At 38.7% G+C, this 16,607-nt stretch overlaps 1 long non-coding RNA gene across 3 annotated transcripts; it reads right to left on the bottom strand.

The window, feature by feature from the left end:
• Positions 1–404: 404 nt before the first annotated feature.
• Positions 405–3,812, bottom strand: LOC143630530 (uncharacterized). 3 transcript variants are annotated; one of them, XR_013153182.1, is made up of 4 exons: positions 2,854–3,812; positions 1,980–2,110; positions 1,715–1,885; positions 405–956 (listed from the first exon to the last, which is right to left on the bottom strand). It is a non-coding gene; the product is annotated as an uncharacterized LOC143630530 (long non-coding RNA). The 3 variants fall into 3 exon arrangements; XR_013153181.1 differs by having other exon boundaries at positions 1,980–2,981; positions 3,536–3,812; XR_013153180.1 differs by having other exon boundaries at positions 1,980–3,812.
• Between the last annotated feature and the right edge of the window lie 12,795 nt (positions 3,813–16,607).

The raw sequence follows: 16,607 nt of genomic DNA, 5'->3' as shown, positions 1-16,607 counted from the left end.
GAGAGAGAGAGAGAGAGAGAGAGATGTGAGATCTAGAGAGAACTCCTTTTAAAAAGAAAACTAAAGAACTAGTAAAGAATTATTTTTAACTATTTTTAAAAAAATTATTTTGTGATTTTTTTTCTTTTCTTCTTCTATCAAGATGATATTGTTCATAAAAAAAACGTCGATGTAATGCGTATGTGCATAATGTGTATTATATATATAAAATAATGTTTTATTGCATATAATACAACACACAACACTAATAATTGTATGCAAAACACATTATTGCATATATGTAATACAACACTAATGCACACACTACAAATAAAAAGCCATTTAGTGGCATACAAAAAGTGTCACAACAAACCCAAAAAGTGCCACTAAAGAACATTGATGGAATGAGTGGCACACACAAAAAGTGTCACCAGAAGCGCTACCACTAAAGCCTTTTAGTGTCACTTTTTCGTCTGCCACTAAAACTCTTGGGCTTTTAGCGGCACTCTTTCCATCTGCCGTTAAAAATATTTTGAACTTTTAGTGGCACTTTTTTATCCACCACAACAAACCTTCGTACTTTTAGTGGCACTTTTTTTCATCAGTCTTTGGACTTTATTGGCACTTTGTTTCGTCTGCCACTACAAACATTTGGACCTTTAGTGGCACTTTTTTGTGCTGCCACTACAACATTTAGCCTTTTATTGGCACTTTCTTAGTCTATCACTACAGACGTTTGAGTTTTTGGCTGCATTTATTTTGTTTGCCACCACAAATATAATAAAATATAGAAATTCTAATATCTTCACAACCAATTAAAAGCTTGATTACATTCCAAACAAATATCAAATGTCTAATAACTCTCAAATCAAGTCAAAATATTAAACATAAAAAGGAAAGTAATAAATATTTGAATAAAAACTGAAAACTTCACGCTCTTTAACCTCTTTCACATCTTCAATATTCATGCGAGGTACCTAGTAAAAAAAATAGACTTTTCAATATGCAAACAATATGGACAATTTGTCTAACCGACTTAATAATTAACCTAAAACGGATAATCGTTACCTATTGATATCAACCATATCATCAGTAGCCTTGTTTAGGGATGCAAATAAGTCGATTCGCTCGAGAGCTACTCGAGATTGTCTCGTGAAAAAGCTCGATCGAGCCAAGCCTAAACGAGCCTGGTCCTAAAAGGAAGCTCGTTTAATAAACGGGCCCGAGCATCACTTGTCGACTCTAGCCTGCTCGCGAGCCTAAACAAGACTAGCATTTTTATAATACACATATATACACATAATATATATAAACACACACTTATAAAAAAACTCGCGTGATGCGGCGGGGCTCGATACTGTTTAAAATTTTGCAACGTCTACTTACAATATCAAAATTGAATCCAAAATTAACCATTTGCAACCTTTCAAACAGTTTTACCCAATGTGTTTACAATAAATCTAAAGTACAAAGCAACCCTTGACAAAATGTAGGTAAAAGTGTAAATCAAACTAGCGCTATGGCTTTTAAACAATTATCTAAGAACCCCTCTACACTATGAACTAAAACATAATTTCACTGCAGTTAGTATCATCAAGTTGAAACAATTAATGACCTGAATGCTAAATGCTACAACTTCGGCTACACTATATTTCTTGCAGTGAAATAAGAAAATCCACAATCGACCTTAGACCATATTAAATTTGCAATCATCAATGGGGAGTAGAGAAATTACCTATAAAGAATAGCAGTTTGATCAATCCAGTTAGAGAGATGCACAGAACCAAGCCGGTTCCCTCGACCGACGACGACTTCTAGAACCTGAAAAGATGGCGAGGGGAGCGAGAATGACACCGGGACAAGACCACCCATGGTATGATCGCCTACCTTCATGAACATCGGTCTCCTACGTATTTTTTAAAAAGAAAAATAATCAAAATACAGTGACATAAACCAATTAATGAATTAAAACCCACCTGCTGACGTTAATTAATTCTTACCTAATCCTAGCTCTTTGGCAAACATCAGTTCATTCATATGATGTTGTGTTTCTGAAGCAAACATCTGTTCATCATACCAGTCCAAAAATTTCCCATTTTGGCAGAAGAATCAACTTGCCTCGCAAATGTTCCTATCAAAAATTTCCACGCAAATGTTCCTATCAGACAAATATTAGGTCTATTAATTGCATAAACAGTTTGTTTTTAGTAAACCGAAAACATAACAGAACACACATAAAAAAAAATACTGCGGAAAAGGCAAAAGTGGATAATATTCAGGTATAAGTAGTCGTTGAGAAACATAAAACATTTAATACATGAATTGGAAGAAGTTTAAAAAATTCATATCCATTGATGTTAATAGATTAACAGAATCTATAAGCAAAGCCTAAGCTTATATAAAAATAATGAGACGTAAAAGATGGGGTTGAAATGATTAAATGTATAAACAGATTACTTGCATATACGTTTTTGCTCCATTTGAATAGTTTCTGAGAACAAATATTTAATTTAGCTTATATGTTCTCTTTTGAACACAATTGTCCAAAATGGCAATATTTAAGATGTGAAACCATGATGGTCCGTTTTTATGGCTTTAGATCAAACCGTGAGCCAAACCATTAATAACGGTTTTTGATTATCGGGAATCGAAACTTAACCATTCAAAATTAAAAACTAACCAAACCAAACCATTACAAATGGTTGGGTTTGGTTCTGGTTTGGTTCCACGGTTTGGCTTTATTGGGCCTTACTATAATTTGAAACCAACTGACCGAAAGACCAAAAGTCTAGAGAAAAAACGACAGGCTGGTTTCACGGTTAATGAGCAACTGAGCACCCCTATAGCTATATAATTTTCAGATATATATAAAACCTGTTCGTTTATACCTCTCAAGGCAGGCGGCAATATAAAAGTTTGAAACATTTCTTGTGTTCTTCTTACAGCCTCATGAAGACATTAGCCCGCTTGCACTAAAAGCTCCAAAACACCATCAAAAGCACCTAAACAATAAAAATATAATTAAATCACTATTAATACAAACATTAAATTTTAAAACTAAAAGCTCCAAAATACCATCACAAGCACCTAAACAATAAAAAGATAATTAAATCACCATTAATACAAACATTAAATTTTAAATGTTTAGATTTAAGTTTTAAAAGGAATATGCACAAGTACAAATACAAATACAAATACAAAACATAAAACAATGCAGGATTTAACTAAAAAGGGTTAACCCTAATCCTTATATTACTGTTTTATAGTTAATACATGAAGCTTTAAGAATTAAGACAGGGAAATTGAATCAGCAAATGAAATTTACACATGGTACTGCAACAACTGCTTCACAAGTCAAAAACCATATCAGAGTATGATTTTAATCACTGACAACACCTTTGACAAATGAGCCACATACATTCAACATAAACGTCATAGACGTGTCCAATTTTAACACAACTAATCATACAAATAGAGAACGAAACGAGCAGAGCTAAAATAATTTGATTAAAAAATAGCTAAAATAATTTGATTAAAAAAATAGCTTAAATAATACCTCTTCATGAGAAAATTTAGCAAACGACCGGTAACAAGTTTTTTATATTGAGTTACATCCACTCTATTGTCGTTCTTAGTTTGTTGTGCCAAAATTGCTTCAATAGGAAGGCTTCAATCATACGAGTGTTCCTTCAATGAACCTAATTGCAAAACTCAACATACAAATCACAACAACTGAAACACACTAATCTACATAACCGAATCAATCACATAAACAAAAACGAATTCCAAATCTCCTTCTTAAAACTTAATTCCTCGTGATCTCCATTAACATTCACAATAACACCATTCTCAACAATCGCCATGAGATTGATCGATCGAACCGCTAAACGACACTAATTATTAAGTTGTTCGTACCGATCAAAAACTTATCAATTACAGGTTCTAATTTGGATTGAAACTGAAAACCTAATATATGAATTGATTACCTGTTAGAGGAGAAGAGAGAAAATTCTAGAAATGAGTGCTAATTGATCGACGATCAAAAATTGAGAGATTGATTGATTGTCGTTTATCAGTTTATCTGAATAAATACAGATTTGGATGAGAACGAACCTGAATGCGTCTGAGAGATAAGCCCTAATTTGGGGATCTGTATCAATGAAGACCTCCAGATTGTATGATTATTGTCGCTGGCTCTATTAGTTGGATTGGGATGAAGACTTGTTCGATGAATGTGCTTCGTGGATAATAGATAGATAGATAGATAGATGTGGCCCAAACTATCGCAGGGGTCTAAAATAATCGAAACTAATTAGGCCGGGTTAAATAGTGTTAGAAAAGTTTTAATCAGATTAGGCCAATAATTAGTGGCATAAACGTTAAATGTCAATATAAACGTGTGACACTAGATTTTTAATGGTATACGATAAGTGTCATTCAAATAAAATAGCAATGGCACTAATCTTAATGCCACTAAAAATGTGTTATAAGCATATATGGTTTACGCAAAGTGTCATTAAAACCTAAATTAGTTGCACAAAAGCTAAATGTCACTAAAAACGGCATACGCAAAGTGCCACTAAATTCATAAATTAGTGGCACTAAAACTTAATGTCACTAAAATGTGTTACAAGCAAAGATGACATACACAAAGTGCCTTTAAAAAACTAAATTAGTGGCACAAAAGATAAATGCCATTAAAAACGCATGACACTAGATATTTAGTGGCATACACAAAGTGCCACTAAAATCATAAATTAGTGGCACTAAAACTTAATGCCACTAAAATATGTTATGGAAAAGATGGCATACGCAAAGTGCTACTAAAAACCTAAATTAGTGGCACAAAAGCTATATGTCATTAAAAGTGTGTGCCACTAAATGGCCTTTTTTTGTAGTGGCAGATGCACTATATCGATTTTTTTTAATTTTTGTATATAATATAATACTATTGAAAATATACAATACAAACAACTATATATATGCTATTAAACACTATTTCAAATATCAAAATGCACACTATTGCACTATAAAAAAAGTCGATGTATTGCATATATGCATTACAACGTTAATTTTTTTATTTTTTTTTATATTTTTTTGTGGTGAATAATAACAACATACAAGAAGGATGAAAGAAAAAAAAATTTTAAAATTATTTTTTTTAATTAAAGTAAAAATACTTTATTATTAGTTCTCTAGTTCTCTCCAAAAAATAGAGTTTTCTCATGATCCTCTCCCTATATATATATATATATATATATATATATATATATATATATATTGTAGGGGGTGGGATCTAGAGAAAACTCCATTTAAAGAGAGAACTAGAGAACCCCTCTCAACACCATTGCTTTTAATAGATGAATGGCTAGAAAAGAAAGTATGGAAAAAAATAAAAAATGCTGGGTTTTTCAATGAGGCAGGGTAAAACTGGAATTAACCAAAATTCTAAATCATCGTTCTCTCTTCCGTCATACATAATCCATATATTCATCCCTGCTTCAACACTGATAACTAGGGTTTCTTCATATCGTCAAATTCGTCCAAATTTGCTTCAATATCAAGCACAAATTAGAAGAATAATAGCAGGTAAACAATTGTAATCTTCAATTCAAACATTATCTCATCGATTAGCATACTATACACACGATTGAGCAAAACAGAGGCTATCATGTTCGATTGGATCTGTTTTTGTTTTTTTTTCTTTAATCGAATAACAACATAGCGTATGTGAATGTTAATTTGTACACGGTTTTGCATAAAATCTATCAACTATGCATAATGTTAATTACATGATTTGCGAAGTATTACATATATGTATTGTTGATGTAATACATGTGTATGTAGTGCTAATGCAGTCAATATATGAAGTGATGTTGTAATACATGTATATGCAGTGTTGATGCATTACATGTATGCAATACTGAATAATTTTTAGTTATATTGCATATATGTAGTGTTAAATGCATCAATATTAATGTAATTGTATACGTAAAGAAACTTTAGTCGTAATACATGTGTGTAAATTCACTTGTTTTAGTTATATTGTATATCTTATTGTTCATTTTTAGTGATTAAATGATCGGTATATGCTTTATTTGTCATTTGATTTGGTATGCCCACCAACTGTTTGATGAAATGTCTAAAGGAATTCGTTTTTGCAATCACTTGTCTGGTCGATTATTGTTGCATAATTCTTGTTTAAGACTTTAAGCTAGTTATTCTTCATGGTAAAATAGCTTGAATAAATCTTACTGTTGTTATGGTTGTACATTCTAGTTGTTGGTACTTGAATTATATCCTACTGTCTTGTTAATTTTCTTCATGACTGTTACATTTATATTGTGTTGTGACATTACAAATGTGATATAGACATGGAAACAAAGGGGCTATAAAGAAGCAAAAGTAAAACAGGGGAAGTTATTGGACAATGAAGACGATGTTTATTCGGAAAAAAGGTCATAACAATTAAAACAAATGACACCGGTGGTTGATGAATACAAGCTTGAAGAGCATGGGATGAAAATGAGGAAGAAGAGGACGCCATTTTGAAATATATGGTATATATAAGTTATCCAGGTGTTGATGTATTACATATATGCAGCATTGATGTATTACATACATGTACTGCTTATGTATTACATATACCCTGCACATTTATGCAGTTCTAATGTATTACATTTATGTAGTACATGAATGGCACATTTTAATGCATATTTTTGTTATAATTCTTATATGTAGTGCTGAAGTAGTAGTGTTAACATATATGCATTATGTCTGTTTGAACAACTAAATGACAGCTTCATGGATTTCCGCGTGTTTGGTACGACACATATGGAATGTTTCAAGGTATTGTACTACATATATGCAGTTATCAAGTACTAAATGCAAATGAACTATGTTGTATTACATATATGCAATAGTATTGTCTTATATAGTGTTAGGCCACGATTTTTATACTGAGGATCCTTTATCCTTGACTGTCTTATGGATAGTTTATCCTTGAAATATATATCAGGATATAAAGGATCGACGATCCTCGGTATTGTTTGTTTACTAATAATTGCGTTTAGTATGATGATGTGTTAGACAGGTATATCGACTTCAAGACGAACTTGCATCAATTATCCTCATGGGACATCATGTAGCTGGAACATGGATCTAGGATCCTAATTCAACATAGCTGATTATGGATGAACTCTCTAGAAGATTGAAGTTTAAATAACAATAACGGTATCTAGACCTGGTCTACCGCTTTATTCGCTAGTGAGTGGCTATCAGCACGTGGTCAAAGAGCACGTTGGTGAAGAATGGAAGACTAGCGGATTTATAGGATGAAGTCGTTAAGTTTGTTAATTACTTTTTCCTTATATATTTGAGTATGATCGATAGGAAAAGACACATGTACTTACACACACACACAAGAGCAGAAGCAAATACTCTCTCTAGACATTAGCTTTCGTTGTAATCCCAATCATATACTCCACAAACACTTGTAATCACTTTTTATTCATTAATAAACTCGACGGTGATAGTTTTCACCGTCTGGGGGTATTTTATGCCGGAAACCGAGATAACCATATACTCATCGACCAAAGGTTACCTTGTTGATCATTGACTAAAGTACTTCGACCAAAGATTATATTATTAATCATTGACCGGAGCTATTTTACCAACGATTACCTTGATAAGTTTTGACCGAGGTAAGACTATCTTGGTTAAGGGCTTTTTCCCTCGTGATCAAATCATCGTGTTCATCAATATCACGCTTATATACTCGTTATTATTGAATTGGCACCTTACCTCACATAACAGATTTGGATACTTGATCCTTAGCTGATTTTTGTCCAAAACAGATTGGCGCCCACCGTGGGGCAATTGGTGCTATAATCCATATTATTCTCATCAACCTTCATTTTTCCATACCCTAAACACTCGCAATGGCCTCTCAATCAACCTTTGTGTCGTCAACCATGCCATCATCGGTTTCTCTCTCATCAAGGACCTTGCCACCGATGCCTCCGCCAATCACGGGAGCACAACGAACTGCTGCTGCTGGAAGCAAGACACAACTACCAGTCTTCCAGAGCTCGAAAACCGCTGCTGCTACCCCGGTGGTTAATACTAACAGTGATGTTTCATCTATGTTTTCGCAGGTTAAAGCATATATGGAGCAGCAGAACAAGACCAACCAAAGGATCCTTCGTGATATAGAAGATCTTAGGAAGAATAAGAGGCCAGCAGAAGATCTCACTCCCTTGGTGCCCAGGATGCTGGATTTCACCAGTCCAGGATCCATGGCTCAGCCTTCTCAGGGATCTTTACTGTTTCAACCAGGATCCTCTATCCTGCAATCGGGGTCCATGGGTCAACAGGCTCAAGGATCCTCAATGTTTCAGCCATGATCATCCATCATTCAACAAGGGACCATGGGTCAGCAGCCTCAAGGATCCTCACTCTTTCAGTCAGGATCACATATCCTTCAACAAGGATCCATGGGTCCTCAGGTTCAAGGGTACTCGGATTCCCAGCAAGGACCACCTAGCTTCAACCATGGGTCAACCAATGCAGAGTTCCTCGATGTTCCAAAGGGGATCAAGGATGCTTCCGCCAGGATCCTCTGGGATTCCTTATCAAGGATCCTTATTTCAAGATCCAGGATCCTTTGGATCCCAACATCAACGTTCTTCTGAAGTCCATGATGTGGACATAATCCCCATGCAGACCATAGCTTCCGGAGGACCCACTCCGATTGCTGACTCCTTTTATCCCAGATACTCGTCTGGAATACCAAACTCCACCCAGCAGAGAGGTAACTTGTCACACCCTCAAAATCCACTAACGGAGTTTTACCGTCAGAGGGTGTGAACTAACAGGATCGGAATCATTAGTTATAATCAAACCATAAAAATGTTTAAATGCAAATAAGTGCGGAAGCGTAAACCATATAAATAAAGATGATTCAAACAATGCATGTTCCTAGACCGCGCGCCCGCCTCGGCTACCTGAGAATAACATACTAAAAGGGTCAACACGAGGTTGGTGAGTTCACAAGTTATATAAAAATAAATCGTTTAGCGTTTGCGTTCAGCGTTTTACGTTAAGTGTCTTGCGTAACCACGTTACGGCGTTTAAGCGTTTTGCGTAACCACGTTACGGCGTTTAAGCGTTTTGCGTAACCACGTTACGGCGTTTAAGCGTTTTGCGTAACCTCGTTACGACGTTTAAGTGTGTAACCACGTTACAGCTTTTGAGTGTGTAACCACGTTACAGCGTTTAAGTGTGTAACCACGTTACAGCGTTTAAGTGTGTTGCATTACCAGATAGTGTTATGTCAAATTATATATCGATAGGTAGCTAATCTATACAACAAGTATCGCTAAGTGGTTCGCGACCGAAGCTGACTGTTTATGAAGTGCCCGTCACCAGGTCCTCCAGACCATGGTAAGTGTTAGCCAAAATTTACACCCACTCAACCTCCAGTTGAGCTTAGCGTCGGGTGGGGTTTGTCAAACCCAGTAGTACTACCCAAAAGTGACTCGCTATTCCAAATATTAACCGGTCCGATGTGTGGGACTTCAAATGTTACGTATGCCGCTTAGCCTTTACAAGTGATATATAATTTATAACAAAATCTTTCATATGCGTTTATCTCAGAAAATATGTTTATCGGAGTATGTTATCTCCCCCAAGTGAAAAACGTTTGAAAACAGTTTAAGAGTGGGGTAAGTGAAACTCACTGTTTGCGAAGAATATCCCAAATTAGATCACCAAGTGATGCGCGTCGTAGAAACTCTCTAGCGTTCTAAATAACAAAGAGATTTTCTAAGTATCGGTACGTTTAACGAGTCTCTAGACTCGGCACATAATACCTATGCACGTAACGGATTTCGTGTTTCGTTTGTGAATCGTGTGTGACTTAAACAAGTACAATTGTGATACGATACATGAGTGAGCAATTACTTTCGTGTCACGTACTAATAACACACTTTACTAGCAATTATCCCTGTAAGGGCATTTTGGTCAACAAACAAAATTAACTAACCATTATTCCCCATAAGGGCAATTTGGTCAATTCATGGCAATCAATTAGCAACTATTCCCCGCAAGGGTATTTTGGTCAAAACATAACAAATATACAAAAACTATCATATTTCATGCATTTTTACACAACTCAGCAGTTAGTTTCATTATGACAGAATTTCTACTTGAAAGATTGTACTATTTCACCGATCATAACGTCTCAATTAATTCACCAAAAATCACCACAGAAGCATACATATCTTAGGTTTCCAGAACATATTTTATCTTATTTTTATTCCACATATTTTTCTTATAATGACCAAAACATTACAGCAAACTCATATCAGTCAGATTCATGCGCAATAGAATGTTATTTGCAATTCCCGTTAAACGAAAAATCCAATAAATGCAAGACCACTTGGGTTAGGTTCCTAACTCAATAAGTCAACTTCCAGAAGTGGAACCAACCCAATTGGCCTCGTAGATCATGAGATATAATATTTACAAAACAACCTAACAGCAGGTCTAACAACTCAGCTTTGCACCACGTTTTTGTAAAATCATAAAAGTTAACTTTCACACGTCCAAAAATTACAAATTTATATTCTTTAGAAACTAGACTCAACCTAGTTTACTGTAGTATCAATTATCTCATTCATTTACCACTTTTACATCCCGTTACAGTCATTCAATCATCAACAACACAATCTGTCCAGAAACTGTTTTCATCCAAACTCAACAATTTAACTATCTATAGATCACAAATCATTCATAGAACATTCTAGACATCATAACTCCTATCAATCATACCATACATACATAGTTAGGGTTTTACTTGATATCAAACTCAAAGACAACAATAATCATGCAACAATATCAAATCTAGTTATCAATCATCATCAATTAAATCAAGAATCACATGAATATCATAATACCAAGAAATCAGCCATAAAGGTTTACAATTAACCCAATAAAACTAACAATTAAACATAGAGGATACATAGAATAGTTGTGTATACCTTCCTAGCACCTTAATCTTCAATCAAACTTGAAAGATCTTGATTGTGTGTGTGTGTATATTAATCGATCTCAAGGAAATAAAGGGAGGGGATGGCTGCCGACTTTTGTAGGGGAATAGGTAGGAGGTTAGGGTTTAGGTTTACCATGTATTTATAAAGGAATATGTTACACTTTGGCCCCTCAACTCCTAAGTATTACTTTTTCTAGAACATTCTATCATAACTTGCACATTAAGTTAACATTAAGTATTACTTTTTCTAGAACATTCTATCATAACTTGCACATTAAATTAACATGACAATAATATTATCACATAACACATAATCCTAACACATAATTATCACATAATTAGTGTTTTAGTGTTTTTCGTTTATTCATCAATCGTTTGCGTTTCGGTGCAAATCCCGAAAGACTACTACACATGTAGTAAGTGTTAAGCGTCATTTAAACCCTAGTTTAAATGTAATGAGGTTTGCGTTTAGATTCAATAATCTAAAGTTTGAATTGACGGAGTTGCGTTAACGGAGTTAACCTGAAATTGACGATTGTCACATCATTCCCATGTTAAAGAATTTTCGTCCCGAAAATTTGAGTCAAGTCGTGATGAGTGTCTGAAAAAGTAAGAAAAATTTTCAGTTTGTCATATCATCCCCTAGTAGAAAGAAATTTCGTCCCGAAATTTAATTCATACCTCCGGTGATTTCTGACGGTTTGCCGGGTTTCGCGGTTTTCTATGTTTGGTCAGCCCTTCAAAAAGGTGAGGATACTTTTTCATCATTTGATTCTCGCGTTCCCACGTGAACTCCGGTCCACGTCTCGAGTTCCAATGAACTTTAACAATTGGAATTTTGCTGTGCTTGAGCGTTTTGGTTTCCCAATCCAAAACCTCAACTGGTTCTTCAACGAAGCGTAACTGTTCATCAACTTGTAGTTCCTCCAAAGGGACTACTTGAGTTTCATCGGATAGGCATGTGAAAAACATTGTGTACACTACTGAGTTCTGCTGGTAAGTCCAGTCGGTACGCCACTGGACCAACGCGTCCCGTTATCCGATAATGACCAACATATCGTGGGTTGAGTTTGTTTCGCTTTCCAAAGCGAACCACACCTTTCCAAGGTGAGACTTTGAGTAACACTCGATCGTTTACTTGAAATTCGAGAGGTTTTCGGCGCTTGTCAGCGTAACTCATTTGGCGATCACGTGCTGCTGCCATGCGGTTTCGGATTTGAACAATCTTTTCCGAAGTTTCGAGTACCAGTTCTGGACCAGTGATTTGGCTGTCACCCACCTCTGCCCAGCAGAGCGGTGATCGACACTTCCGTCCGTCTAGTGCTTCAAACGGTGCTGCGTTAATACTTGCGTGGTAGCTGTTATTATACGAAAACTCTACCAAAGGTAAGTGGGGTTCCCAACTTTTTCCGAAATCCAACACGCATGCACGCAACATGTCCTCCAGGGTCTGAATAGTCCGTTCACTTTGCCCATCCGTCTGAGGATGGTATGCTGTACTCATATCGAGACGGGTGCCCAGTGCGCTTTGCAGCGACTTCCAAAAGTGCGAGGTGAAACGAGAATCTCGATCGGAAATGATCGAGACAGGCACTCCGTGTCTAGACACCACTTCTTTCATGTATACGCGAGTCAGTCTTTCCATTTTGTCCGTTTCCTTAATTGCTAGGAAGTGTGCCGATTTAGTCAACCGGTCAACGATCACCCAGATGGTATCGCATCCCGTCGGTGTCTTAGGCAAACCCGTAATAAAGTCCATTGAGATGTGTTCCCATTTCCACATTGGGAGTTCCGGTTGTTGCAGTAGACCAGATGGTTTCTGGTATTCTATCTTGACTCTGGCACAAGTCAAGCATTTGCTCACGTAGGTGGCAATGTCGGCTTTCATGTTCGGCCACCAGTAAAGTGCCTTTAAATCATGATACATTTTATCTGAGCCAGGGTGGATAGAATATCGGGACTTATGAGCTTCGTCCATCACTAGAGTTCTCAACTCTCCGTATCGTGGAACCCAAATCCGGTTCTCAAAATATCGGACCCCGTCCGATTTGGTTTCAAGTTGTTTGTCCATGCCCCGCATGAGTTCTGATGGAAGATTATCATCTTTCAAAGCTTCAAGTTGTGCATCGCGAATCTGGTCGGGTAAGCTAGCATGAATTGTGAGTTGCAATGCTCGTACTCGTCTGGGTTTATCGGTTTCTTTTCTACTGAGTGCGTCGGCCACTACATTGGCCTTGCCAGGGTGGTACTTGATGGCACAATCATAATCCTTAAGCAACTCGACCCAACGACGCTGTCGCATGTTCAGCTCCCTTTGACCGAAGATATGCTGGAGACTCTTGTGGTCGGTGTATATGGTAAACTTGGTACCGTACAAGTAATGCCTCCATATCTTTAGGGCAAACACCACAGCTCCGAGTTCCAAATCATGAGTCGTGTAGTTCTTCTCGTGAATCCGTAGTTGTCGAGAGGCATAGGCTATAACCTTCTCGAGTTGCATCAGCACACAACCGAGACCTTGTATAGATGCGTCACAGTGTACCTCAAAATTTTCCGTTCCCTCGGGGAGGGCTAAAATCGGGGCGCTACAAAGCTTGGTTTTCAACAGTTGAAAAGCGGATTCTTGCGCGTCACCCCAGTTGTACTTAGTGCCTTTTGTGAGTCAAAGCAGTGAGGGGTTGAGCAATCTTTGAAAATCCCTCGATGAAACGCCGGTAGTAGCCGGCCAGTCCTAGGAATTGCCGCACCTCAGTCGGAGTCTTAGGTGCTTCCCAGTTTTTGATGGCCTCTACCTTACCGGGATCGACATGGATACCATTCTCGTTGATCACATGTCCTAAAAAGTGAACCTCGCGAAGCCAAAATTCACATTTCGAGAGTTTAGCATACAGTTGTTCCTTCTTCAATAGTTCCAAAATTACCCTTAAGTGATCTTCGTGGTCAGTCTCGTTCTTGGAGTAGACGAGAATATCATCGATGAAAACAATCACGAACTTGTCGAGGTACGCCTTGCATACTCGATTCATGAGATCCATAAATACGGCTGGCGCGTTGGTTAGGCCAAAAGGCATAACCGAAAACTCGTAGTGACCATACCGTGTTCTGAAAGCCGTCTTTGAGATATCTTCTTCGCGCACTCTCAGCTGGTGGTAACCGGATCGTAGATCAATCTTCGAGTAGTAACTCGATCCTTGAAGCTGGTCAAACAAATCATCAATTCGGGGTAAAGGATAACGGTTCTTGACCGTCACCTTGTTCAACTCCCGGTAGTCGATGCACATTCGGAAAGTCCCGTCTTTCTTTCGGACAAACAAGACAGGGGCTCCCCATGGCGATGAGCTAGGTCGGATAAAACCCTTATCCAACAAATCTTGCAACTGAGTGGACAACTCCTGAAGTTCCGCCGGTGCGAGCCGATACGGGGCTCGTGCTATGGGTGCTGCACCGGGTGTCAACTCGATTTGGAATTCGACTTGAAGAATAGGAGGGAGTCCGGGCAAATCCTCCGGGAAAACTTCCGGGAAGTCTCGCACAACCGGTATGTCTTCAATTCGTTTCTCCTCCACGGGTTTCTCAACAATCTGTGCCAAAATTGCCGGATGACCCTTTCGTAGATACTTCTGTGCCTTCAAAAGGGTAATGACGCTGGTGGTCATGCCGCTTCTCTCGCCTCGGACCGAAATGATCTCGCCGGAAGGGGTAGAAATGTGAACTATCTTGTCGTGACATATAATCTCCGCTCGGTTCTCGGATAACCAGTCCATGCCGACAACGACATCGAAACTACTAAGCGTAAAAGGAATAAGGTCGATATCAACAATATGACCTGACAGTTTTAACTTACATCCCGCAAGTACATGAGTCGTTACTATAGCCTTACCGTCAGCTAATTCAACATGAATCTTAGCATCTAACGGAGTTGGAGTTAAGTCTAAGAGTTGACTAAAGGCTTTCGACACAAAACTCCTATCAGCTCCAGTGTCAAACAAAACAGAAGCAAAACAATCGTTTACAGGGAACTTACCAGACACCACATGCGGATTATTGCGGGCTTGACCCGATCCAATCACAAACGCTCTTCCTTGCCATTTCCTCCACCATTACTGCCACTTCCATTACCCCCATTATTGTCATTCTGTTTCAGCTTGGGGCAATCCTTCCGGAAATGACCTTCCTGTCCACATTCAAAACATCCCTTAGTCGTCATCGGTGGCTTAGGAGCACCCTTCGCCGCAAGGTCAACTCTACATTCCTTCGCTTGGTGACCTATCTTTCCGCATCTTTGACACTTGACACGGTCACACCGACCAACATGATGATAGTTGCACCTATTGCACTTTGGGTATCTCCCAGCATATCCGCTCGAACCCTGCCCGCTACCGTTGTTATTGTTGTTGTGACTTTGATTGTTAAGGCTCCGAGTGAATTCGGGCTTACGGTAGTGTTGTTGCGGTGGGAGGTTCGAGGATGAGGATCTGGTGTTGTCAAACTTCCTCTTTCCGCTGCTCGGGTTGCTGTTGCTGTTGTTGTCATTACTCGGGTTGTCACGGGCCTTAGTGGTTGAACCCCTAGGTGGTAACGCACCTTGGGCCACTGCTTGATCCGTCAGTTTGTGAGCTAACCGGATCGCTTGTTGTATCGTGGCTGGTCTGGAAGACGTCACCATGCCCTGAATCTGCGGTGCTAACCCATCAATGTACATTTCAATCCTCTTACTCGGCGGATCTACCATCCGTGGACACATCACCGCTAACTCGTGAGAACGGGTAGTGTAGGCTTCGATTTCCGAACCCACCATCTTCAATGACCAAAATTCCGACTCCAACTTTGAAATCTCCTCCCTCGGACAATACTCTTCTCGCATCAAGTCTTTGAACTCCTCTCAGTTCATAGCGTTAGCTAGTTCCAATCCAAGAATTTGCACATTTGCACATCGTCTGAGGACACCTCTGAGTGTGCCTCCTCCTCAGCCGGTTCTTCTTCAGGCTCCTCCTCGGGATCTTCCTCGGGGTCCTCCTCAGGTTCCTCTTCAGGATCTTCTTCAGGATCTGCCTCAGGCTCGGCCTCAGGCTCTGCCTCGGGTTCGGCTGCGTTCTGAGCAAGTTGCATTTGTAGGTCATCGCAACGCTCGAGTGCTATCTCGGTTCGGGTCCTTGCTTCTTGGAGTTGCTCTTGCAAGTCTATCACCTCGGCTTGCATCTTCATCATAACCTTCGTTTGTTGCTCACTAGTCTCTTGCATTTCTTTCATTGCCGCTGCCATGTGGGCAATCTCCTCCTGAGTCTCGGTTCCGTCTTTAAACAGTCTGGAAACATTTTCTCTCGTGTAGCGCATGTAACCCACATCACGCTCCAAACAAGAAACGACAGCTGCGAGAACTCGCTCCACAGGTTCGGTTATGGGTGGTAGGGTGTTGGGATAAGCATGGTGGTTCGGGTGAGGTAACGGGGGAACTTGTTCGCGATAGACCATACGTCTGATCATGTTAGGGTACCAATCCCAGCTAACGTTGTTTTCGTAAATGCCTCCGGATAGGCGGTACCTCTTTGGTGCGGGTGTTTCGAGTTCCGGGACT

The sequence above is a fragment of the Bidens hawaiensis genome, unplaced genomic scaffold (assembly GCF_021521415.1).
Source record: "Bidens hawaiensis isolate Kalapana, Puna unplaced genomic scaffold, B.hawaiensis_p1.1 tig00005681_1, whole genome shotgun sequence".
NCBI classification, from domain to species: Eukaryota; Viridiplantae; Streptophyta; class Magnoliopsida; order Asterales; family Asteraceae; genus Bidens; species Bidens hawaiensis.
The sequence above is the reverse complement of the archived record's forward strand: the minus strand, read 5'-3'. Positions and strand labels throughout refer to the sequence as shown.